Consider the following 26,457-nt stretch of genomic DNA (forward strand, 5'->3'; position numbering starts at 1 on the left):
GGCTCTCGGTGATTTAGCAGCGTAAGCTTTATGTACGCGCGTATCTGCGAGATTTAAAGCCGTATGCTTTCGGGTCTCATGCGAGCGATGACCCGAAAACTTAACGAAGTATCGATATTTTTAACCAATTTAATTCGAGCATACTTGTTTCGAACGATTTCGCTTCGGTGATTCGGGGATTCGTGGAAATTCGTGATCAAAGGTCGTCTTCTTTCGAAACTTGTTAATATACTAATTTATCCGCGCAACATTTTAAAACTTTTATAATTCGTACATTTATTATCGATATTGTAGTACGAATTTGTCGATCAGAAATCACAGATTCGATTTTATTTCGCAAACGTGAAACTCTAAATACGGGAGCTGAGATTCCTTCAAAGACAAGGTTAATGTGAGATGTGGCACGTAGCCAAAATGGTGAAGAACAGAAATTTTCTTTCTAGAATTTAAAAAAGGACCTATGATTCTTGAGAGTCTTTTATTTTAGTTTTCAGACAACGCGCTGAAAAATATTTATTTCTGTCGTGAATTACATTTGCGACTAAACTGTCGAGAGCGTTAATTGCCGTTCTTAAAATAACGCTCGATTACACAAAGATCTTCTACGGTAATTTTCTAAATGCGACCCACCAAATGGAAAGAAGATAGAGAGAAAGTGAGAAATGATATAGAGAAGCATAGAATAAAAACGTGTAATACGACGGTGATAATCGTATAATCGCTTATCACGTTTAATTCCTACTTTCATGAGCTGTGATTTCAATTATATTCCATTTTATTCCTAAACTATCGCCAAAATATATAATTAACCCTTATTCCGTACTGATGGATCATTTTTGTCTGCGATTTTTCTAACAACGTCAATTTCTCGAAAACAAATAATCATAAAATAATAGATTTAACTAAATTATTTTTCAAATTTATTATTTTAGTCTTTATTTAGAATGTTCAAAGAAGGTATATACATTTTTTTCGGATTTTTTAAAACACTTTTACATATTGATAAACTTATCGAAAATACACTGACCCACCTGTGCAGTTAGAAGGTTCCAAAAATAACAATACGGAGTAAGGGTTAACATTGGCAAAAAAAAAAAAAATTTTTTTTTAAATTATTTAAGAATTTATTTACCTTGCACAAGAGACGAGATTTTCTTGTTGAACTCATTTTGAAACATATTCCTCTATTCTCTTGCAAGTTGAACTTTATCATATTTCGCAATCTCTATATACATTACTGGCATGCGCGTGAATTTTCATCGAGAGCAGTCGACGTACTAAGCAGTATACTGAGCTTTCTCTACGACGCCGAGCAGCGGCTCCAATATGGTGCTTTCAATTTTCTCTATTTAGGTTCTAATGAAGAACAGCCCTACCTCCGACTATGGCAAAGCGCGGCGAGGAAGAAACCCTTGACGCGGGCAAACGGTTACTCGCGCGTTTCCGCTCTTCCGGTAATATTTCAGGAGAAAAGGCAATTTTCAACGGTCTTCCCGGTGCGGTACGTAAATACAGATTTATCGACTCGCTTAACGAATCATTAACTAGACACTCAATTACATGTACATAGCTCAAAGATGAGCAATGAACGAGACGAATGTGCGATGAAGTATTTCTAATTCATGTAATATCGCTTCAAAGTCTGATGATAAATTTTAAAATACCCTATATCTAAAAAGGAAAATCTATCGAGATGGAAAATTAGAATTAAAAGGAAAATAATAGAGATAGTAAAGAGCTTGTATATAAAAAAGAAAGCATGTAAAAAAGGCTAATAACTTGTATTCAAAGATAAATAAGATATAATGTAAATTTAAAAAAATGTGTAAAAAAATGAAACTAATGTTGGTAACAAAATTAATTAGCATTAAATTTAAAGACACGTGCTTGGCAACGAAGATCATTGAGAATACCTAGTGTCTGATACGGCACTTTCAATTTTCTCCATTTGGCTCATAATGAAGAACCGCCTCGCGAACTACAGGAGAAGGGTGACACGAAGAAAACCCTTGACACGGGTAACCAGTTTCTCTACCCCTTGTCCTAAGACTGTCGTCATCCCCCAACGAGAACGCAGTTTCCACCGCACTACTTCGCGCGACAGAACTTATCTAATATACCTGCTACTCCCCCGCGCGTCACCAACAAACCCTGCCAACCCTGTAGAAGAGGAACCCTCCCCCGACAGACGGCTCGTGCACCCTCTACGTACCACGTACTCGAACCCTCGGGAAGTTCGTTCTTCCGGGAGAGAGACGGAGAGGCGGATAGAGGCGCCGCTACGAATATAAAGTAACGCAGCTCCTAGTGAATATTATATGCGAGCCGAAGGCAAAGACAAAGTCGTTGCACGAAACTCTTTTTCACAGTATTGAAGGAACACGGCAATTCATTCAAAGTCAAACGAAACAAGAAAATAGATGAATCAAATAAATGTCGCTATTGTAACCAATGCGCGATAAGTGTGGTCTTTGGTGCAAAGTTAAAAAGTAAATTAAAGTACCTATTTTTTTTTTCCTTTTCAGTGCAATATTTACAGTATCGTGATATTCACAATCAACTTTATCTTCGATAAGAATTAAAAGCATAGAGCTGAGCATAGAGCTTCTTAATATCGCGATTAAACTTTTAGAAGTATAAACGCATTAAAACTTTATTTGTCTATTAAAGTAGCGGAAAGTTTATTTTAATAGAATTTTAATGTTTGATTTGATTATCAAGATATTTAATTTTAAACTTTCAGAAGTTGAGACAAATGGCCTCAAATTAAAATAGTCACTAAGACGAAACCAATCGATTTCAAAGTTGTCAAAAGAGCAAGTCAATTTTCTCCTTTTGTGAATAAGCTAACAATAAGTTAGAATCCGGTACATAAAGCAAAAAGAATTCGGCTAATGTAAATTAACTTAAATATTGTTATAATAAACGTACGTTTTATAAAAACAAAAAAAGGTACGAAATTTAATAAAATATTTTTAATACACCTTGTATTATTACGGAATTATTACGAGATTACGTAAAATAGCAAATTGCATATAACGTACAATCTCTGCATTACTCTCGAAATCTCATTTTTCGCTTTTACTGATAGGCTCTTCGGGCTCTGCCAGAAATGTAGCCATTATGGCGATCAGGGCGATTCGGCGTGCGCGCGCGCGAGCGCGTTCCGATCGAAGGTAGGCAGAAGCCGGAAGTGGCTCGTTGCGGCAGGAAGTCAGGGGATGTGGAGATAAAAGAGATTTTTCACTGTGGAAGAGAAGCTGCCTTGAGGATCTGTCGGACGTGACAGTAAGTTTATTGGGGCGGATACAGATTGAAGTGATCCGGCATCCCGATGCGACGCGGAAGAAAATTATCTACTTCGTCTCGACGAGCCGGGAGGATCGTACGAACGAGCTAAACTATCTTATATCATTCTTCCCGCCCAAAATCTTTCTCTAGACCTGTCTCGAATTATTCGGCGCATCTGTTTTCTTTAAGCCGCACTTAATTCTTCATTCCCTTCTAAACAACTCTTCGAGCGAAACTCTGTGGATAAATGTTCAGAAAAAGATTTTTCTCCTTACGGTTTATGTGAGAGATGCGCATATTTTATACAAGCTTGTCTCAATAAAAGCCACGTGCAAAGACAGAAATCTATACACATAAAACATTGCGATATGCAGAATTTTTCATATATTGCATTGAACATTATCTCTTCGACAAACAATTTAAAGCTCCGTGGAATTCCTTTGCCGAGTAATACGAGAACGACTTAATTCTTTCCATTCGTGCGCTATCTTTGCGAATCTGACATATCTGTGTTATGCAATTATAATATATTAAATAAAAGCTCGTATAAGAAAAGAAAGTGAATAAAGGCTTCTGCGAAGATTTCTTAAGACACCGTTTATAAACCTTGGTTCACAAATTATGACATGACGTATTATTGAAATGTTCCAGATCATCAAATAACTTTTACGTGCAATGAGGGAGAAAGAAAAAGTGTACACAGAACTTGCACAACAATCTGAAAATCTAAATCATCCTCTTTGTACTCGAGAATTTAAATTTCCTTTAAAGAATGTCGAAATTGGTCAAATAATATAATTTAATAACAACGTCTCAGCAGAATTTTGTTCATCCTTAAGTTGTTATCATTCGGAGTTCCGTTAATATTATCCGAATTTTCGTTTTTATTGCAACATCGTACTTTCAATAACTCACACTAAACCATCAATACGTAAAATAAAAGAACAGTCAATGCTTTACTTGTCATTAATTAAAAGTAATTAATAGTGACGAGTAATGGTTCGCGCTCTAATAATTTAAATGAATTTTAATAGTAACTTCAATCGATAATTTATAGTATTCAATTGAGTCATTATTTGAACGGAATAACGATGTCACCGAATAGATTGTAGCTTAAATTCGATCTGAATCGACGCGACGTCGATTTTGCCTGAGTCGTTAACGCGCTATTGATTCAGTATATCAATAACGCAGTCCATAAAGCGCAAATAATTAGCTCTGCGGGTCTCCTCGTTGCCGAATAACACTGTCTTGCGGCCGTAAATTATCATTTAATGCTGAATATTGAGTTCAATTAGCCGTATAACGATTAAGTACACGTTGCGAGACTATAGATATTATCAAAATTATTATGTGTTGTGTACGTACGTCAGAATTTCGAGATTTCTGTTTCCTGTAAAATCTTATATTCTTGCGAATCGACGAAACGGAAAGCAAACGTACGGAAATCAGGCAGACGTTTGTCATTAGTGGTGCGGAAACCGGATTTAAAGTAGTCGGAACTCGGTCTGATGGGTTAAAAGAAGGCAACCGGCTGTCGGAGAAAAGGAGCGAAGGGGGCGTAAAGAAGATTGGGGCCGAAGCAAGTTTTCGAGGAAGGGGGAGAGGCAAAAGAGTAGCGAAGGGTGAGATTTAATAAAAGATTACTATGTACCCGAGCGATGTACCTGGTGGTCGATTTTTGCAGGATTTAAATCGAGAATAAGGTCGCGCGGAAGTAATCTGCTGTTTCACTTTTCGCTTCGAAACCTCTCGATTAACTCATCATTTCGCCCGAGAGATGTATCGTATATATATATGTAAAATATTTTATTACAACCGCGAAGCGTGTTCGATAGATCTATTTAATAGATTTTGAAAGAGCATCCTCGCACCCCCAACACTAAATTGTACCCCTTACGATCTCCTTTCCGGTTTATTAAAGGTCTTAACTCCCTTCGCGGATGTAATCTGGACTTCATTATTTAAAATTCAGCCGGTGCAGCGATTGCATTCTCGCGCGGGACGACCGCATGAAAGATTCAGACCGAGGTCGTGCCGAGAGAAATTGACCGACATAAATTATTTCAGTATTCTCTTGGCGCGGCGAGCGCGGAAACTCGGTCGAATGATGCTTACAATTTTAAACGCGCAGCACGCGCGGTCTCTGCATAATATAAGTAATTCTTGCGGCAAAGAGCATCATCCGTTGTAACGAAGGAACCGTTTAATGCGGGTTTGTCGAGAAAAGATCTGATCCTCTCTTCCGAGAAATACGTATAATATTTTTTTATGAAAAATAAAAAAGACAAACTAAAGTTAATGCTCGATTAGAAATATTTTTAAATCATTTTTATGCTTGCTTAAAATGTGTAAAAATATTAGTAATCTAGATTAATTCGAATATAGATTTTCTTCATTTTTAATAAAATAAAAATAATATCTCCCGCGCGGATATATAATTTAAAATACTTTAAATAGAGAAATTTTAATGCCGACTTATTTCTGCTTGTCATTCAGGCATGCTTCCTTTATTTTTAAAATCTTGGAAACCGCCAGCCAAAAATATCGTTTATACTACATGTTCAAAACTCGGAGAAGCATCGAAGAGAAGTATAAGTATTCTCTCTCTCCGTTTGCTTGCCCTTTCAAAATCTTTCCCTGTCTCTCTCTCTTTCTAACACTCTCTTGCACCTATCATCCAGTTCACAAAACTTTCCTCGTAAAATCACTACGAAGATTTCATTAAGCGAACGCTTACTCGTCATCTGTTCCAAGATAATGGACCTTCCTGGTGTCTGGATGAGAGAAAAAAGAAAAAGTATAGAAATAGAGAGAGTTCTATAGAAATAGAAGGAGCGAGCGAGCAAGCGAGAAAGAGCACTGAAGCATAAAGAGGATAACAAGAATCCCGAAAGCTGTCGACAAAATGAGTTTATCCCAACGTTAGGATAGCGACAAAGATCATAGAGGACCATATGAGAATCACAAGCTTCTATATCGACGTTGGCAACCTTTTTCTTCCTTTTCACGGAATAAAAATTTATCTCAATATGACAGTATATACATTACAAAATATTATTACAAGAATATATAAGAAAACGCATTTATTGCATCTCGGACAAACTGACGGTTTTTACGAATACCAAAGATAATATATATATTGTGTAATTCGAATTTTTCCAATAACATTTCGCGCACATACTTCGACACAGGAAAAAACATTTCTTCTTTCTATTCATTTCAATTATTCGAAAAGTTCAACTCGATACTCGAATATTTACAGCCCCGATTTCAATGTACATTTCGGCGGCCATACTTAATCGTCACGAACGGTATTGCGTTCCACGTGTTCATCCGTGACCGAGTCTCGCGTCACGCTCCAAGCTTTTAGCTCGGTTTGGCAAACGAAACATTCGTCACAAAACAATACCCAACACTCTCAGCATGCTCAAGGTAAATGACCACCTCTATTTTCGGCGGCGTTCTGTAAAGATTTGACCGTCTGCGGTGACTAATTGACACGTTGGAAATCCATCATCTAGCAAGATTAATCACAGCGAAGTTTGCGAGGCGATGCTAGTTAAATGAGCCCGGTCAAAGTTTTATTCGAGTTCGATTCATTTGACTTTGTTATTTCCACACCAACATGCGCCCCGTTGGAGCTGTCCCTTTTTATCAAATATTTACGTCAGACTCAATCATGATTTTCACCTTTACGACTAATTTATCACGTTGAAGGGGCAATAAAATACTTGGAGATTAACTCACGTGTGAAAAATCATTCTTGTTAACGTGTATGATTGTCGCGACTGTTGTGCGACTCTAAGAAATGCTATTCTGTATTAATTAAAATAATATTATTTCACGGATGTCGTCAAAGATTTAACATTAAATGTCGGCAGAACAAATGATACGGCACACGACATCGTTTTAAACTGATAATCCTCGCGTTAAATCATTTACATTCATTTTACAGATTCTATTCTATTTTATTTGCGATATTATGTCACGTAAAGTTTTCATAGTTTTACTGTTTTTTTTTTTTTTACTGATCCGATCTAAATCTTAACTTGGCTTCGTGCAGATGATCGACAAGTCCACACGTACATGGCACAAACTGATTGAAACTGATTAAAGTGCCATTTCCGTATGCCAATGACATTACAAGTCGGAAATCCAAAGACTTGTGTCGGTCTTCGTGCGACACGCGAGCCGTAACACGTGATACATTTTAACGAGCCTATACAATGTACCGCGCGATTCCAGTGCAATGTACGAGTGCTCCTATTATTCGTACCGCATGCCAAATATTCACTATGCCGAATGTCGCGTAATGACAATGCAACCGTCGTAAAAATACAGCAGGTAACACGGCTTGTCATTTAAATATAGTACGTCCTATTTCGCCAAATATATTATATATCTAATTCTAATTGAATATTAAAATGTCAACAGTCTTAATCGTCAATCCAAATTTATCGTACTTAAAACGAAAGTTTATAAATAAAAATATAAAAATATCTCTTCTTTTCTCTTTCTCCATCTAGAAACAGTTTCTGTAGGATTACTTAACCCAATTATTCACCCCCTCCCCCCTATGTAATATCAAAGATAGATCCTGTGAATACACGCATCCGTATATGACAATTCACCGCACTTACGGTACATATACACTTGGCGGTGCATATATTTGAGCGGGGATAACGCACGTGAATATATACATTGAAATACATACCAACGTGCTGCCTGAATTCTAATGGTGACATCGAGTTTGTGCAGACTGCACGCCTGTGTGTGTATGTACACGTCTCGCCGCCGTATACGTGCATGGTCGGGTGCGCGTGGAGAACATCAAGAAGCGTGTCTGCTTGCAGACTAATCGAGTCTAATGAGCCCGCACCCTCCGCGAGCGGAGATTAAACCCACCGGTTACAGAGCGGTTAAATGACAGCGTAGTAAATCGCGCGGTAACTTTAGCAAAAAAAAAGTGGCCAAGTAGAGACGAGACGATGTGCGATATGTACATATACATATATATCATCTAATAATTTTTCGCGCCCACAATGTCGAACCGCGGTAGGTGCACACGTAAATCAGCATCCCCGTTACGTTAGATCGGAATTTTGTACACGGGAGTTAATAGTCCTAAAAAGCCACGTGTACAAATTTACGATAAAAAATCTGATCCGAACGCGCGCGCGCGTGAGCTCGACTTGAAACTCAATTAACCCAATTTGCATGGGCCGACATTCATTATCGGTCCCGGTGTGCGTAGGACGCATACGCCGGTTCGTGCGTTCACACACGGGGCGTTTTGGACAAAACGTGAGCCGCGATTAGCGTCAGGCATTAAAAACGCACGAACAACAGGCAAAATCTGATTAATCGCTGGAATGGATATTGCGAGTACATTAACGTAGCGCGGCGGGGCTTACATTACACGTGGCGATAATAATCCTCGCTGGATCGCAAATCGACCATATGGTCGATCAATTTCGCGAGGATTATAAATCGACGTGCTCTAAATAAACTTAAATCAACGTAACCGTGCGATAACGTTTGACGAGAGGAGAGATATACTTTGGAACATATTATGCCGCCGCAAACGCGAGGGTTAAATGCGGCTGGCGTACTTAAATAATGCATAGCAACGTTTTACAACAAGCATCCGTCATCAGATATGCAAATCGTTCGCGCAACAAGCGATAAATTTGCATCGTTTTTGCATACATTAACCGCACAATTACTAGCACGGTAGTATCTTTCTGGCGGATATGGCCGCTAGTATCCGCGCATAATTCTAATAACTTGCGAAACGCTTTGAAATAGGAGATACCGCTCGAGTGTTTAAAGTGGACCGCCGTTCGTAGAAATTGGTGTAACGCCAAGGGAACGTATATTTCATCTTATACGTCGCCAACTAAGTGCTCCTCGTCGCGAGCACGCTCTTGTCGAAAGCTGGATGAAGTACACACGTGCCCTTTTCAAAGGTTACACTTTTATGCAACTTGATGGCGCGGTCTTGGCTCTAGGCAGCTCTGAGAAGATTGAAAATACGAAATCTAGACCGTCAAGGGCTTAACCCAGTTCGTGTCTGTGTTGTGTGTCTCGCAGTTTTTCATCACTTATGTTAGAACTACTAGGATGCTACCGAGCGCCGCCGCCGCCGCCGCCGTAGCCACTAGCTCCTCAAATCTACATTTTTCAACAACATTATTAATGTTAGGAGAGTGCAAGAGCGTCACTTTTCGTAAATTTTTTCGTAGCACTTCATACAGACTTGATGCAAATTGAAATTTTAATATGCTAAACAATCAGATTCGCATATCAGTTGGCGGAGTGGCTTGTAATAAGCTTGCGACGCACTAATAAAGTAAGCAATCAAAGTTGGGTCAACCATTAGTACACAACTACTCTCGAAACTCTGTATAATTCGATAGAAAACGCGGGGGAATTCATAGGGTAATAAAACACAATTACCCGAATCGTTGTGTCGGGGATACAAATTGCGGAGATATGCGAGGATCGGGGTGGGAACGGGTAAAAGGAAAGGATTAGCCTAGTTCATAATATCGTTAGAAAGTTCTCGCCATTGAGATATGAATACAAAGCAGCGCATCTCGCGTAAGCCTTACATTCGTACACATATGTATATATATATATATATATATATATATATATATATATATATATATATGTGTGTGTGTGTATGTGTGTGTGTGTGTTGTACCAATGTTGCCATATTGCAGAGTATTGGGTCAGTTGTCAGTTCAGTGAGCGTACTCGAGAATTGAGCGAACATACGGGACCATTCTCTTCGTAAAGTGGCTTACGCCGATTACAGGACGAACTTAATTAAGAACTGCCACATAAATAACCTTCACCTTCCGCATTGTCAAGTGTGCGAGTTACGCCAGTAATCCCACGCTGCTCGAATTCTTCACGTCTTTTTACTCCGAAAAAAAAGAAGCATGGATACGGATAAGAAAAAAATTCGCAAAATTAATTATGACTTGAGCGAGTGTTTGCATACAGAAAATAAAAAACAAAATAGAAAACTAAATTATAAATAAAATAATTTAATGATAATTAATATAAGAAATCGAGAGATATCGTTAAATTGAAAAATATTAATAATATCGGCAATTGAATAATATAAAAATATCGATCAAAATCTTTACAAAAAGTATTGTATAAAATATTTGCTTAATATCTTTTTTTTTACTAAAGTTGTTATATGTAACATTCTTTTGCATATAAATTGTATGATAAATTTACAAGAATCGAAAACATTAATAATAAGTTTTTATACGATTTAATAAAGACTAATCTTAGCCACGCTGAACTCTCGGACTCTCTGCAGCTCGCGTTCGATACTTGAATATGGAAGAATCAATGATTAATTATTAAAAATTCTCGCAAAACAGAGAAGTACGTACTCGGATATTCTCAGAAATATTGACGTCATTTTTGCAGAAAGAAAAATTCTATGCATCCCTGAGTGGATGCGCTATAAACATTGCAGTGACTCCAGAAAGAGTGTAAAAAAAAAACACCAGATAATATAAGAATAGATAAATTATATCACATGAATTATAAGAACACCAATTCACGGATCTTCATCGATCTTCATATCCAAATCCGTCACAGCGAACACCGTTATCGCGAGCACGTTAAAAGTTAGAAGCAAGGAATTAAAGCAAAAAATATTCCGATACCAATTTTTTTCAAACATTACGTCAAAAAATGCGCCATTGAATTTCGGCCGAGCTCAACCTGCGTGTATCGCGGAATTGTAAGCGATAATGGATCGCCGATCGCTCTCACAAGGACGGTTACGTTAGAGGTATCGAAAGGGAGAAGAAAAAATAGGACGCTAGGGGTAAGGGGGAGGGGGAGGAGGGGGGGGGGGGTTCTCGCTCGTACGTGGCATTTTGATTGAATTTTTTTTACGACGAAATTCATTCGCCCGACACCGGCGCGCCGGCGAGTCGCGCGGCCGCGCTCGCTCGTGCGTTCGTCCTGCGCTTTGTATCCGCGTCGACTTTTTCAAACCCGCTCCGCGCATCGCGCCGCTATTGCGGCGGTGCGTGAATCGCATAACGGCCTCGATACAACGAGCGATAGCCTGATGCTGCGACAGCCGGGCGCGGCAGTATCTACGGAATGCAATTCACCGGAAGACAATGCACCGCGTTAAAATGGCTCGTATAGATAACCCGATGCCCTCGTGGAGCATACCGTACATGCATAATACACATGCACGTACGAGAAGAATCGATACCCGCGTTAGACTACTCTTCTTTTACAGGCCGACACGGCAAGGAATATAGAGGGAATGCCGTTGCATCTCTCTCTGGCAATAAGGGCGGCGAAGACAGGAATCCTGCCCGTGAGGCTAATTGTAAGTCAGAAAGTAGATGTCGAGACGTATCAAGATCCTTTCACCTTTTGCGACCCTATATTAGCCCGATAGCGGCGCGATCTTTCTTTTTCCTCGCGTATGTAACGTATGTCTCGTTCTTTGAGTCCGGCAACAAAGAAACAAAGTGCTCCGAGAATTGTAAATGGAAAGAATATGTCATCCTTTTCGCGCGCAGAGAATTTGCATCCCTCTTGTGTCTTGACCGTCATATAAATACTGCACTCCTCCGATTATGCGACAAAAGAATTGCTGCGTATATAGGTATGTTCAAAAGAACTTATAACAAACTAAATATCTATTACATCGCTTTAATTAACAATTACGCAAGCGGGGAATGATAAGAAGACGCTTTATCCCTATTTAACTTCATTTTAATAAGATTATTCACGCAATGTAACATTACTTATTAAGTATATCGGGTATTAGCTTAACCCAGAACGCTGTTTCTCTTATCATTCGTTAGCCAAACAGTAAGCATATCTCTCTTAGGCACGCACATACATACATATTCACGATACAGACTATAGACAGAAAATGTTACGTAAGATAAGGTAGAGTGCTTCGCGAAAAAAGACGACGGAATTTAAATGCGCATTTGTGTGCGTACATATATACATATATATATATATATATATATACACGAACGACATAACCATTTACTTTTCTCTTTCTCTCATTCCGTCTTTTTGCCGATACATCGTATGCATACATACAAGAATATATATTCCCCCACAGAGGCTCGCGCGCAGATAGTTTGTACACGGACGGAGAATTTAAAATAGTGGAATAAGTGACGACGACGACGACGGTCTCGCGGTGGAAGAAAAGGAGAAAGAGAGAGCTTAAACGCTCAAGCGCGCGCAGAGATACACGTACATATGTAAAGATTATATGAGCGACGCGTGTATATGTGTACAGTTACGCGATACCATATTTCTCCAGGTGTTGTAAAGGTATACTAAGTACACGCAACGGCCAGGTCTGCGTGTGCGTGCGGCGTTAGGCTGCGTGCGTGATCGTGCTTGCGCGTGCACAGACGCTTTACATAATATCTTTGCTATTGTAAAATGCAAAGTACCGGCGCGCGCGCGCGAGAGAGAAAGTCCCGCTGAGCCAGCTTTTCCTTGCGTCGCGCTCGCACACTCCACTGCGCAATCCTGCGTACGTGTATGCGTGTACACGTGGAGGGTGTGTACGGTTGTGTGAGGGCGAAAGGAGAGAAGCTACGGGTGCGGCGAAAGCTCGCCGCGAGGTTGGGGGGAGACGCCTCGAAAGCAAGTTTTTGTCTTCTCATGTAAATCGCGACGTAGCTGGGGCGATTGAAGGCTTAAGCACATATTTTTATATATTCCCTTCCTGAAACGACCTTCCTGAGCCTTCAACGACGCCCCGCGTTCTTTTTATTTTCTTTTTCTTTTTAAGTATTTGCGCGTCTCCAAAAAGAATTATTCTGATAATACGCGATATAATAATTATTCAAATAAAACTTGTACAGGTAGAGTCAGATCAAAGTAAAATTATAGCCTGCTAAAAAGCACGTATTATTGTTACATTATTTAAATAGAAATTAAACTTATACTTTTTTCAAAAATTTGAAATTCACATATATATCGTAATTGAAAGCAAAATCTAACACACACGATAAAAAAAAATAACATTTTTAAAACGATTTGTACACAACATCGCCATTAAAAGCTAGGACACGATTTCTATAGACGAGCACAATTGTTAGAGAAGGTGCAAATTTATGATACTCGTTATTCTTCGAGATATATCGCAATCAGAGTATCTACTTGAAACGTTCGTTGGATTGCAGAGAATCCTCTTATGATACCCGCTTGAAATTCTCAACGAGTAACCTGCAATCTCCTCAATCATTAGATACCCTCGATCGACAGCGTTCGATTGCACAACTGAAAAGAACCTACCACCGAGCAACGATTGCGATAAGTTCATCTATCAAATTTTCGCTTGGTAAAACACGATAGCGATTCCATTAAAGAACCCCGTCATTAACAAAAACACCATATGCAATATACAATAATCTGACAGTTTTGACGGTCGTTGATGTAACAATAGAAAACAAAATTAACTATTTTCCGCTGTATCGAAACGCGAAATAAAAGCATCATAATCGGCTCCATAAAAGAGATATCCCGGCAGTGCTCTAAAAGCGCTCGATTTTTACAGTACCGCGATGTGCAACGCTGGGAATGCATTTCGATATGGAGATATGATCTTCGTATACGACAGACGTGTGAAAGATTAATGGCGAAGTGGCGTGCGCAGTTTTTGGTCGAATCGGCCCCTCTCTCGTTGATGGGATTAAAAAATTCAACAATTCGCGGCAACGCGAGATGTCGTTTCTAAAATATAACGCGCATCAAAATAATTTAATCGATCATATTATTTAGTGGGACTTTCGACAACCGCGTGACAACGTGCGTAATTTTATATTTCCGCGGTTTTGCGATTTCACAAATCGCAATAAAAAGCAAACTCGCTGTTTGATTCACGTGCAATTAATCAGCTTACGTTAATGATAATCTATCCGATGTAATAGATACAAGATTGCGCGCTGAAAAAAATCCGCTTACGAAAATTTTCCACGTCGCTCTGAATAGTCGCGATGGTTATTTTCAGTTGAAGAAACTTAGGGTAAACTAGGGTATAATGATTCATACGGAAAAGATGGCCATAGGCTGTAATTTTTTCAATAATCGCTACATAATGCGCTTTTTTAGTCATTATCAACGATAATCGATATTTACAGTAGTTTATGTGCATTATGTGACCTATATAATTTTTATTTTCGTTTTAACTATTTTTTTATAAATATTATGACCATCTTTCCGTCACTATGGTCATCTTTTCTTTAAAAGTTGGTCAATGCTTATGTTGTACAATTTTGATAATATAAAATTTCTATTAAATATTTTCCTTTTAATTTATTCGATAATATTGCGCAATTTAAGCTTCAGTGAAGCTAATATGTCAAACACTATTAAAAAATAACAAAAATAAAAGTATGTTTTTTGCATTTTAAAAAACCATGGCCATTTTACCCGAGTTTAGCCTATTTATTTTTATTCTTCAAAATTTATTAATTAATGAACTGACGGAAAGAACATAATTAAAGGAAAATCTACTTGACACGTTTAGCATAAATTAATTACCCATGTCTTTCGTAATTTCCTAAATAACATTAGAAGTAATTTGACAACATATATAACTTTCGGAATCTTACATTTTAACGTCGTCTCGCATCTGTCTCGCGGCGGAAACAGGATTTCTCAGCGAGAACACTCGAACAATACGTCAACGGACGTATGCGAGAAGAAGTGCCGGTGATACCGTGACTACTCTCGAGCAACTCGAACTACCGCGTCGTAACCGCATTCTAACACTTCGCCGTCGTTGCCACTGCAATTAAGGTAAGCGTTACACCGGAGCGAGGTGCCACTTTGTGTATCCGAGCGCGCGTCTCTCTCATATTGTGTTCTCGCGCCATTTCACGCGGGTTTACGGTTCTCCTACGCATGGAAGAAAGATTAAAATCGAAACAAGCATACGCGATATGCATGCACTCTGTTTTACAAAAACAGATTCTACAACCTATTATGTATAAAAGAGGTACGCAGAGGGTATGACGTATATTTATCGTAAAGATAAGAGAAAATAAAATTATAGTCGCGAATATATAGTATAATTTATATAGTATATAAAATTTTGTTTGTCAGATAAATTTGAGAGACAATTTGTATATAATATTAACAGTAGATAATATGATTAAAACGACCAAACTAGACAATAAATTCTTTATTTAATAATACGACGTTCCGACCATTTGGTGGTGGTCCTTTTCAATATTCTAAATCTAAATAATATTTACGACAAGATAAAGGTCGTTTAAAATGTTTTTAAAATCGTCAGTTCAGTTTCAAGATTTGTTTTGACAAGACGTGTTTCGTTACTTTGTTGGTTCGTCTTATTAATATTACAACAGCGAAATGTTTAAGTACTTTCCACGTTTACAACACATTGTTATACACCCTTGCTTTACTCGAATGTACGTACTAAGTTAATTTGTCTTTAATTGATTTTTTCACGTTTATCTTCTGTGCTTAATTTATTATTATTTTGTATTCCTTATAGTGACACTTGAAAAGGACCATAACAAAATGGTCGAAACGTCGTATTATTAAATAAAGAATTTATTGGCTAGTTTGGTCGTTTTAATCATATTATCTATTATTAATTGATTAGTAGCGATTTTGATCTAATTGTCTATAATATTAACATTTTATAATTAAAGAAAAAAATAATAACATATGTGATACTTGTGATGTACTTTATTTAAAAATATTCTTGACATTTAAATATAAGAACGCACAAGGCTAAAATAAAATATTTGCACCTACATATGCAGGAGATTTAATGTGCAGCGATACATCGACGTGAATTATCGATTATCATGTATAATGAAAATGTTTACATTGATCAAAAGAAAAATCGAGATCTATGAGGAAATCCGCTACTGAATATCTGCGAGAATATTCCTCCAAGTAGCTCGTATCTCACATTTCGGGCAACGAATACGGGAGCACGTTTTCGGTTAGCGATATTCCGTGGCTCCGTGTATCCACGCCAGTCTAAATAAGCCTTCCGGGTCCCGAAGGAAACGTTTACGACCAAGTTAGCTGCTAATCCTAGCCATAGTTATAGTCATTAAGCCACGCTTAAACCGACGTTATTGCTTGCATTAGTTTCCGACCGGGCTTTCGCGTAACGCTCAATTTCAGAGTGGCGATATCGTACTTTATTTCACAATCCGTTACGTGAAAAGAGAACACGGAAAAGGGATACAGAAGAGACACAAATTTTTCTCATTCTCAGAATCCGGTGCAGTTAATCGAAATTAATCGCGCAAATGATAACATCATGCTGATATGCAAAAATTACGAAAGAATCTCTTTGAAAATTTCGCTACTTCATTTCACTCGCTATTTTCACTTCATTCGTTTCCGTTGGACGCTACCTAAGAAATGTGTACATATCGGGATGAGAGATCTAGTTAAAGGCTACAATCCTTCCGTGCGATAATCAAAGGAAGACACATCCTATGCGCGTACGTTTGTCGACACAAAGGCAATCAATAATCACGAGCTAAATTGCATTTTGCGAAGCGTCACCGTTTCTCTGTATTGCGATACGAAACTATTCGCGGTGCTTCATTTACTAACATCGGCTGATTTGCTTGACATTCAATACCCAATCGTAAGCGACAATCGCGAAAAATCAGATTGGCGATTAAATTTCTCGCGCTAATTTTGAGAACGACAATAATGTAATTCGCTTGATTCCTCCTCATTTCTCTCTTGTCTCTCTGCTTTCTCGCATACGAGATAATTTAGTTTGAATTTTATAAATTATATAAGGTTGGCTAGAGATCTATAAGATTTATAACATTTGAGAGAAAGAAATGCTTATTTAGACGAATAACGAATGTAATGTAGCTACATCAATCTCTCTGTGTATTTTTAAGAGTTCTTGATAATTTGAAAAACAATTTTTGCAACAAAAGCTTAAAAATATAATTTTAAACAAATTTCATAATGCGACGTTCAGATTTTATTGTCAGAATTTCAAGAAATGACTAGTTTTTAAAAATTTTTTAAGATAATTATTATGGTCCAAGTGACCTGAGTAATAATTAAAGAGTTATTCAATATTAAAAAAATCTCGCTGCAAAAATTTCCAAAGTATCGACGAAAATTATTTTAAAGAATTCCAATTTCGCACCAAATTTGATTAGTACATTAAAAGTTATAAAAGTAATGATAATAACCGAAAGCGATCCGATTAATAATTAAAGAGTTATTCGACTTTAAAGAGACATTGATGCGGAAAATTTGAAAGTATCGACGAAAATTATTTTCAAGAATTCCAATAGTTGTTACACCAGATTTGATTATATTTGAGTAGGTATATTATAAAATTATGAAAGTAATCATAATGACCGAAAATTATCCGATTAATAATTGAAGACTTATTCAACTTTAAAGGAACCTCTGTGCGAAGTCTTTTCAAAGATTTTTTAAAGTCAGCATTAATTATTAAGAGAGCTTTCTTTTGTTTTAAATAATTCAAAACTCTTAATAAAATTATGATATCGTGATAGAAAAAACTTTACACACGCAAAATCGAACCTGCGTAATTCAATGCACGCTACGCGAGATTTTCGACTGTGAGCAGATCCACTCGGTACCTTCTTGCGGCGATCGAAGGATCGATATTTCGAGAGAATGTAGTGAATTTAAAGAATAACACGCTACATCATATTCGTTATTCGTCGATCAGATATTCGCGGCTCCGTGAGCTGATACATAATCCAATCCACTCATCGGTGGCGATGGCCGAATCGCCGACAGAAAAAAATCCACTTATAGCTCGGCCATCGGTCCGCCGTTTCAAAATTAACTCTAATCTAGGATCAGACCGCTTATAAAGTGCGGCGGAGATTTATGAAAAAAAATGAAATCGACGGAGACGGCGGCGGCGGGCGGGATGTACTCTAATTGCGCCCGACGACGGACAGGCTTTCTCACCGGATAATTGTACATTATTCCACGTCGCGGATTTTCTTCTGGGCAACCTAAATTTGTTATAAACGACTAAAAGTAAGCTAAGTGTGTACGTGTGTGTGTGTGTGTGTGTGTGTGTATGTGGGGGGGGGGGGGGAAAGAATTCTCGGAGCTTCAACATGGACGGCCAGCCCGTAATGACCGGGTTGTATATGAGGAAGATCCTAGAAGTTATGCTCTTAGAGTTCTTCTCTTATTATAACTAAACATCTTTAAAAAAAATAAAGCTGAAGAGTGTGCAGCCAGCGACAATGAGGTAACTTTATGATAAAAATTTTATACATATAAAATACCGCGATCTTCACTGCTTGTTGATTATTTTTCGCACATGTTACTTTTTGAAACAAATTTCTCCTTTTTCCTTAATTCCACAATGCCGCAAAGAATCTTAATATAAAAATTATTTATTCTGAAAACTCCATTCTCTTATAAATATTTATGTATTTATGAACAATAAATAAAATACAATATATATGTGTATATATATATATTATATACATATATATATTTATTTTTTCTATCATTTAAAAATTTATTTGCTTTTTCCATATTTACAAAGTTATCGAATAAAGCTGTTGCGTAAAACTGCAACAAGCAAAGGAATATCGTTGTTCAACAATTTAACTACTTTTACAGGGAAAGAGAGAGAAAGAGAGAGAGTAGCGCATACATTCGTTTCGATATATATATATATAAAATTCGTTGGGTGATATTGTCACTGAAATAATACGCACAAACGCGCCGGACAAACGCGCAGCACAAACGCGCAGCACAAACTGGCAGTTTTCGCTTGGACGTTTGCGGCTTTTGTTACTTTACAAACCAGCGATTCATATTTTCACCGATACATTCGCCATTTATCTGATAAACACGTGTAGGTAAATCGAATTTTACAAACGCGCTTTTGAGGTCAGAAATAACGGATATGAAAGCAAGGAACCATAGGGTAAGCATGGTATTATCCGCGAACGTAATGTCGATCGGATGATATAAATCTCGATTACGCGCCGCGGAATATCGAGGTATTGAGAAAGAGAGAAAAAGAAAGAGAATGCCATGTATCTGACAAAATAGTACGGCAACGTGGCGAAACCATGTGCCTAACAAAATAGTGGCGGTAACCTAGTGTGCATAAATTATGACGTAAACCGTGAATACCTAATATCACTCTCGTTTTACCCCGACGAGTATACCATTATCATAATCGAGATGGTACGATAAAGCGTAAATTGGCTTCGATCATAATCTCTCCACCATATCAGATTGATCGCACCAATTTCCATACAAACAAGATGTTCTTTACAATTTGTATTCTTCAAACATACTCAGAGCAAACTATAATTTTGTTTCTTTTATTATCAATATATAAATCAATATATCACTGCTATATAAACCATCAAGTTCTAAGTGACAATAACGCAACTAGTCTGCGCGATCATGTAACAACATTTTCGATTGTGTTGAGAGTTAGTCGAATAATGTTGAGGTAACGTTTAGGACGAGCAAAAGCTCGTCCGTTCAAAGCAGTCTCGTGTCGCTAATATCAAACTATCGTTAACGGTTATCCGGCAAAAGTGTCATCAATTTCTCATATGTAGCTATCATGGCGCCAATCTTCGTGAGTTGAAACTTGACAATAAAAAATAAAAAAAAATAATGGCTCGATAAATCTTTAGAATAAAATTCGAAAAAACGAAAAAAAAAGAAAAAAAACATTTGTCAAAATCGCTAGAAGGCATGGTATTCGTAACAAAAATCGTGATTTTATTACACAGAAATAGAGGGAAAAGATATTCTCTTAGAACATTACGAGTACCTAGACACGATAAACGAATAACGTCTGCCTCATTATATCCATTATTTCTTGCTGGTGCCTCCCCTTTGAAGAAAACCCTATGTTTCATATATCCTTTCCCTTTTTATGCTGGCGGAGCATTATGCGACAGTGTAATATGAAACTAGCTATCACATCTCCTTACTTGTATATATATACTTCGTATGCAGCTGTCTACATCGCACTGAAACCACTATCAGAAAACTCTGGTAAATTTTCAATGCAAACTACATACATTCGTTTAATAATTGCAGAATATACTAAGAAAAATAAAATGTAAATTATTTTGCAACAATTCTATTTTGTAAGAATAAATTCACGATTATTACATTCAATATAACAATCACAATTCTTGCTGATAATAGTCTAGAAATTAAAAAAAATCTGTGAATTATACACTCTATATATATTAACTTTACAAATTTAATATTTAAAATAAAAAAGTTACAATTAATAATCGAAATTATTAATTTATATCTAGATACATTTTTCAGTTATAAATGACATTAATTTTACTTCTATCTAGCGATCTAGGTTCGATGCAACAAAGAATCAAATAAAAGCGCAAATAAAATGACGCAGAAGTTATTGCAAATGCACGAACAGCCCTGCACATGTCGCGAATCTCGTGCGCGCGGTTTCCGGTTTCGCCAGAACGCCACTATGTAAAACCAAGGCGAGCTCGGTAGACCGGCAGACATTCGACCGTCTCTGCTTTCTTCCTATCGGGGGGTGGGACAGGTTTCGCGAAAAGATACGATAGAGAAGAAAAGACGGGAGGGTTAACGGAGATGAAGGAGTCGAAAGAAGGAAGGAAAGGCGGCAAAGGAAGGAAAAGAAGAGGAGCAAAAAGGTGCACGGAAAGTGAAGGAACCAGAGGCATCATCCGACCCTCGGTTCCCCAGACGCACCCCTCGCCACCCTTTTTCTCTTACCTCCTGCACACTCTTCCTGCACACTACTCCACTAGACGACTCAAGGTACTCTTCGCACCCTCCCCCTTACCACCTTTCCCACCGTTCCTTCGACCTTGTTTCTCGCACTCCGTCGCTCTCTACTTCGCGCCGTGTCTCGACTTATGTGCACCGCTAAATGGGGTTACTTTGCTCCTATATGTGATAAGCGTGCGCGTAATAAAACAAACTATTGTCAACCTTTTGTCCAAATATATATCAATATATATTTCATCGTATTGATGTATTATATTTTATTCGAAAAAAAATGGACAGTTTATTAGCAGTAATTATTTGAAAAAAAAAAAAAAAAATTCGGTGAGTTCTATAAACATTTTTAGGATGATAAAGAATTATTCTCTGAAATAACTTTATCCGAGTGTATGCATACTCAGCGATTCAGCACCTTTCATTAAGAACGTTAATGACGGTTACTAACGTCGTTACCGACCAACGACCGCAGTTGCACAAGATATCGAGAGAAAGAGAAAGAGAGAGAGAGAGAGAGAGAGAGAGAGAGAGAGAGAGAGAGAGAGAGAGAGAGAGAGAGAGAGAGAGAGAGGCGAGTAAATTTAAGCGTAATTAAATACGCGCGTCAGCCTTGATATTATTAAAGTTACAATGCAGAAGTGTATTTAATTAACTTTCGATATTGGCATCGATGCGATCACATACGCATCTACCGAACGCGCGGATCAATTTGCGTTGAATTTATTGTGCGCCATGTTGTTGCCCGCCGTATTCATAATTCAACGATACATCGGGTTAATATTAAATATCGAATTAATACGTTCAATCAACCGCGAGCGCGAAACGCTTTGTCGGAAATTTATAGAAATTACTACTATTTTTGAGTTTTAATAAAGGTCGTCGCCGCCGCGACGAACGGAATTTTATTCGTTCGCACTCGCTAACATGGTCAATTTATTTGATATTTATTTACACATCATTGCACTAAATATCGAACATAAGTGCAGCGTATAACCGTCACGTCTCGCCAGAGAAGCCAATTTATTGAACAATGAACCCATTTATTTAACAATGACGTATCCTGTTTATAACTCATACGTATTTTCGCACGGATTCTGCCATGGCGTAATTAAGAATTCTTAACATAACAAAATAATAATGATTTAATTGAAAATTAAATTTAATTTGTACATAGACTTTAATTTTGTGTCGGCCATTATTACTATTCTGCATTCAGAGTAAATTTCAAAGTAATTAACTTGACATGTAGTTGCATTATAATCCATTATAATATTCTAGTTCATGTTTTAATTTTAAAATAAACATAATAATTACTGAAATATAACTGTGTACACGTAATACAACTTTTTTCGCATGTTATAAAAAATTTATATAAAAACCAAAGAAGAGAGGAGCATAATATTCTGCATACATAATCTAATAAAGAACAATTTTTTAACAAAAATATAATTTTTCCGAAATTAAAAGATTAAATTGAAAATTGCTGCAAAATATTAATATAAAAATCAATAAAAGATAATAAATTTAGTAGTAAAATTTAATGCTTTGTTAGGTCAATTAAGCGATAATTAGTCTTATCTGCATTGTGTATCATTTTTCGAGATACAAATGAAACATTTAAACATAAAACAACGCACTCGTCGAGTTCCCCAACTTTTTACGCACGATATCGACAACAAAATTGCAGCCCATTTGTCGCGCCCTTTTATTATGGAATCACGTGCTGCTAGACCATAATACGAACGACTACAGTTACTACTTTTCCACGAATTTGTAAACACGTCCGATTTTAATCGATGTCTGGCCAATAAAAATACAAAAAAAAATGAATGAAAGAGTTCTTCTGCATTTGCACTGTTCACGTACAGTTTGGTCTGTATTTAAACAACCTAACTGCGGTTTATTATCAAACTTGTGTATTTTATTTGAAAAAGAAACTTTCAAATTCGCACAATAATTATGTATTATTGTATATGTATATTCTTCTCTTTGGAACAATAATTAAAAAGAAATAACTTGATATTTCTTATAGATATTTATTGATAAAAATTTTAAACATATTTTTCAATGTGCAAACTTTTTCAAAACGATTCTATTTTATGCGTTATGCTAATAGTGTATTTTAAACAAATATTCTCTTTTTAAAACTGCGTTTCGTACATCATTCAGAAGATTTTCAACGACTCGAGATAGAGTTACTATTCCGCATTCGCGTCGGAAATTTGGCTAATTTGATGTGCGAACTCGCACTACGGAATCGGCTGTAACGCGCGGAATAGTAATATCGGGACGGTCTTAACCCCTGTACAAGTAAGATCTAATGAAGCAATTCAACTGCAACCGCAGCCCACTTCAAAGTTTTGAGAAACACCGTATTGTATTGCCAGTATATTACAAACTGCAACGGCGGCCATACCGATGCCGCAGCTCGATTATATTTCGCGACCTATTATACTTGGAGCGATCGAACATGTGGGCAATATGGAGTGCGGACATCGCCAAAAACATGAACCTCTTGCGTTCGAATATAGCAAATGCAATAATGTAATAATATAATGCGATTATCAGATCTTTAGAAATTTCCTCGATATTGTTAATCGTACTAAATTTTCTGTTAATGTGTGTAGGATTAAAATAAAAAAATTTTACTGACTCGATGAAATGTGAAACCCTATATTGTTCTGTAGAAAGTATCTATTAAAAATTAAAATTTAATTTATAAACCTTTGTCGAAAATATGAATGCTTTAGTTTCAACGTGATAACAAAGAGTAAAACCAGATTTTCGCAAACAAATTTTTCGATATTGTTATTCATTTGCGAAAAATACCAATAGTGTAAACACATGATATTTTTCATTTTAAAAATTTAATTTTCCTCCAGTTTTATTGAGAATAAGATTAAAACACGAGGATTAATTTGGAAAAAAATATATTTATAACAATAAAGAAATTTTATAAAAACTGTCATTGAAAATATGAATCCTTTATTTTCAAAAATTGCTATTTGTGTATGACTACGAGTGCTAGATTTTTATGGATTTATAAAATATTTCATTACATTTTTATTAATATAAGAAAATAAAAACAACGCGCTCTTTTTAGTGGAAACATTTAAGCCAATTTTTATAGATTATATTAAAAAAGTATATAGGTATTACTCTAAATATAAATACAATTTTGTTATAAAAAAAAACATAAATTCCTCGTTTTCATGTGTAGCAATCTATGTGATGTATAACATACAACATCACGCTTTTATATCAATATTGTCCAATATTATCATTCATATATATATATATAACCAAAATGTCGCATATATAAAATTATATTTCAAGTACAAAGTTAAACTATTGACTTTTGTTCCAAATAGTTCTTTTGTCGATCAATCTAAACTTTCGATATTTACTTGGACGTTACTAAGGATGTTAATAATGAAGTTTGTTCTTCGATTTTCTAAGTTTAGTACTAAACTTTTTTTCATTAGATTTTCTGTCGCAAATTTATTTTTACATTTATTCAACCAAAGAAAGTATTGTTTTTACTATATACTATGCTAGGAAATTGAAGATTAATAAAAAGTTTATATTTTTACTGCACTTTTAAAATCAAATTTGATTATCAGAAATTTCAACTTTTACTTTTGAACAATATTAAGAATTAAATGATAAATCTACTTAATTTAGCTGTTAATACAAATGATGACAATACAAATAATAATCGAAATAAGTTTCGACGTTTCGGAGAAACGTTGCGATGAGTTGTTGCGACAAAGATCAGCACCTCTGACAATGAGTTCTGCTGGGGATCCGACTGTTATCGATACTAAAATTGTCATCGTTGTCAGCGGTTTAATTTGAAATTTGCCAGCGGTGATGCTCTTTCCCCGTCGCAACCGCAACGGATTGAGTAACAATTACCGGCCGCAAAAGCGGCACGATTCGCGTTACCGTGATCGCGCGACAGAATGAATGACTACTACTCACCCCATCCGCTCCGTTACATGCTCCAGCTCCACTCGCCTCGCCGATTAGTCACGAATTCCGCTCACTCGGGGAGGGAGGGGGGAGGGGACGAAGGGCCAAAGGGCCGTTGTGCGCCGGATCGGATCGGTCGTGGTGTGTGCGCCTCTCGTCCGCGCGTTGGAAGGTCCTATCACAAAAATCCGTTTTCACTCACCACACCTGGGACGCGCGAAACCACGAACAATACGACTTTATGTAGGTAAATGGGCGCAATTTTCGAGCGCACGCGACGCGCTCTCGCTCGCGCTGTCGTCGACTCGCTATATGCGAAAAAAAAGGGGAGAAGAGCGAGTCAATTTTTTCTTTTTTTTGTTTCTTTCTTTTTCTTTACTTGGACGCGTAAGAAAAATGCTTGGCTCGCCGGGTGACGCCGGGAACCCGCGCGAGAGCCGGAAAAGCGACGACGACGACGTACGAACCGCGGCTCGCCGATGCCGACTGCCGACGACGTTCCTCGACGGTGACGGCGGCCACGGCTGTTCAGCGCGACCAACCCTTCGACGCGCGCATGCGTGTCACCCTTAGATGCGCCGCCACCCTCCGTCGTCCGCCCTCTTGCCGCGCTTCTTCGCCCCCTCGCCCGCCAATCACGACTGCTTTTACAATGCCTCGAAAAAGGTAGTGTCCGCAACAAAGGGCAGAGTGCCTTTTCCGGCGGTGTTTTTTCCCAGAAAAGGATGCGCTCTTGCCGGTACGTGTCAAAGACGGGAAATTTAAATGATAATGAAAGAGTGACGCGACGAAGCGCGTGTCTGCGCGTCGCAAATCGCTGCTGCTTTACGTCCGACTATCGAGTCTCGCGTTCCTTCTGTTGTAGTAACGCGAGGAGGTGGAGAGACAAGATTTTTTTCGCCAGCAATTTTCTATCAGCAAGATTAGCCTCCGGTTCTACTATTGGCACGTGTCAAAACAAAGTACTCTTGTCGGTTTAAATTTGTGTGTAGTTAAAAATCCTTAGAGAAAGGAGGCGTAGTCGAACATATAAATACGAAAGATAAGTCGATTGAATAAATTAAGTGTTGAAAGCCTTTTCCTATGTCATCGAGAACATTTTTAAGAGAAACAATATATCCTTTTTTTCCAATACGCGCGCGTTCTCACGTTCCGCACGTACGCCTCGTACCAGCAATGACATTCATCATTGACACGTGTCACTTCGGCACATGACGCACTTTAAGTGGTCTCCAAGACTCTGCCATTTCGATGAAAAATATTCTAAATTTGGCAGCGTATCTGCCACAAATCAATGAGATACGTTTAAATTTACGCCCTACAAGACATCACATATACATATTTGCTAAAAAAAAAAAAAAA

At 37.4% G+C, this 26,457-nt stretch overlaps 1 protein-coding gene and 1 long non-coding RNA gene across 3 annotated transcripts in view; one reads left to right on the forward strand and one right to left on the reverse strand.

Moving 5' to 3' along the window:
- LOC140670932 (uncharacterized) overlaps positions 1–26,457 on the reverse strand; it is a 246,676-nt gene that overhangs the window by 206,439 nt on the left and 13,780 nt on the right. Inside the window, exon 1 of one of the 2 annotated variants that reach the window (XM_072901839.1) lies at positions 25,105–25,575. The exons of the other annotated variant lie outside the window; for it this stretch is intronic. The gene's annotated coding sequence lies outside the window, so the exon portion shown is untranslated. Of the gene's footprint in view, positions 1–25,104; positions 25,576–26,457 lie in introns of those variants that run through there. 2 annotated transcript variants of the gene reach the window in all.
- LOC140670939 (uncharacterized) overlaps positions 15,649–26,457 on the forward strand; it is a 28,533-nt gene continuing 17,724 nt past the window's right edge. Inside the window, exon 1 of the long non-coding RNA XR_012047649.1 lies at positions 15,649–15,767. This is a non-coding gene — a long non-coding RNA (uncharacterized lncRNA). The remainder of the gene's footprint in view (positions 15,768–26,457) is intronic.

The sequence above is a fragment of the Anoplolepis gracilipes genome, chromosome 11 (assembly GCF_047496725.1).
Source record: "Anoplolepis gracilipes chromosome 11, ASM4749672v1, whole genome shotgun sequence".
Lineage (NCBI taxonomy): Eukaryota > Metazoa > Arthropoda > Insecta > Hymenoptera > Formicidae > Anoplolepis > Anoplolepis gracilipes.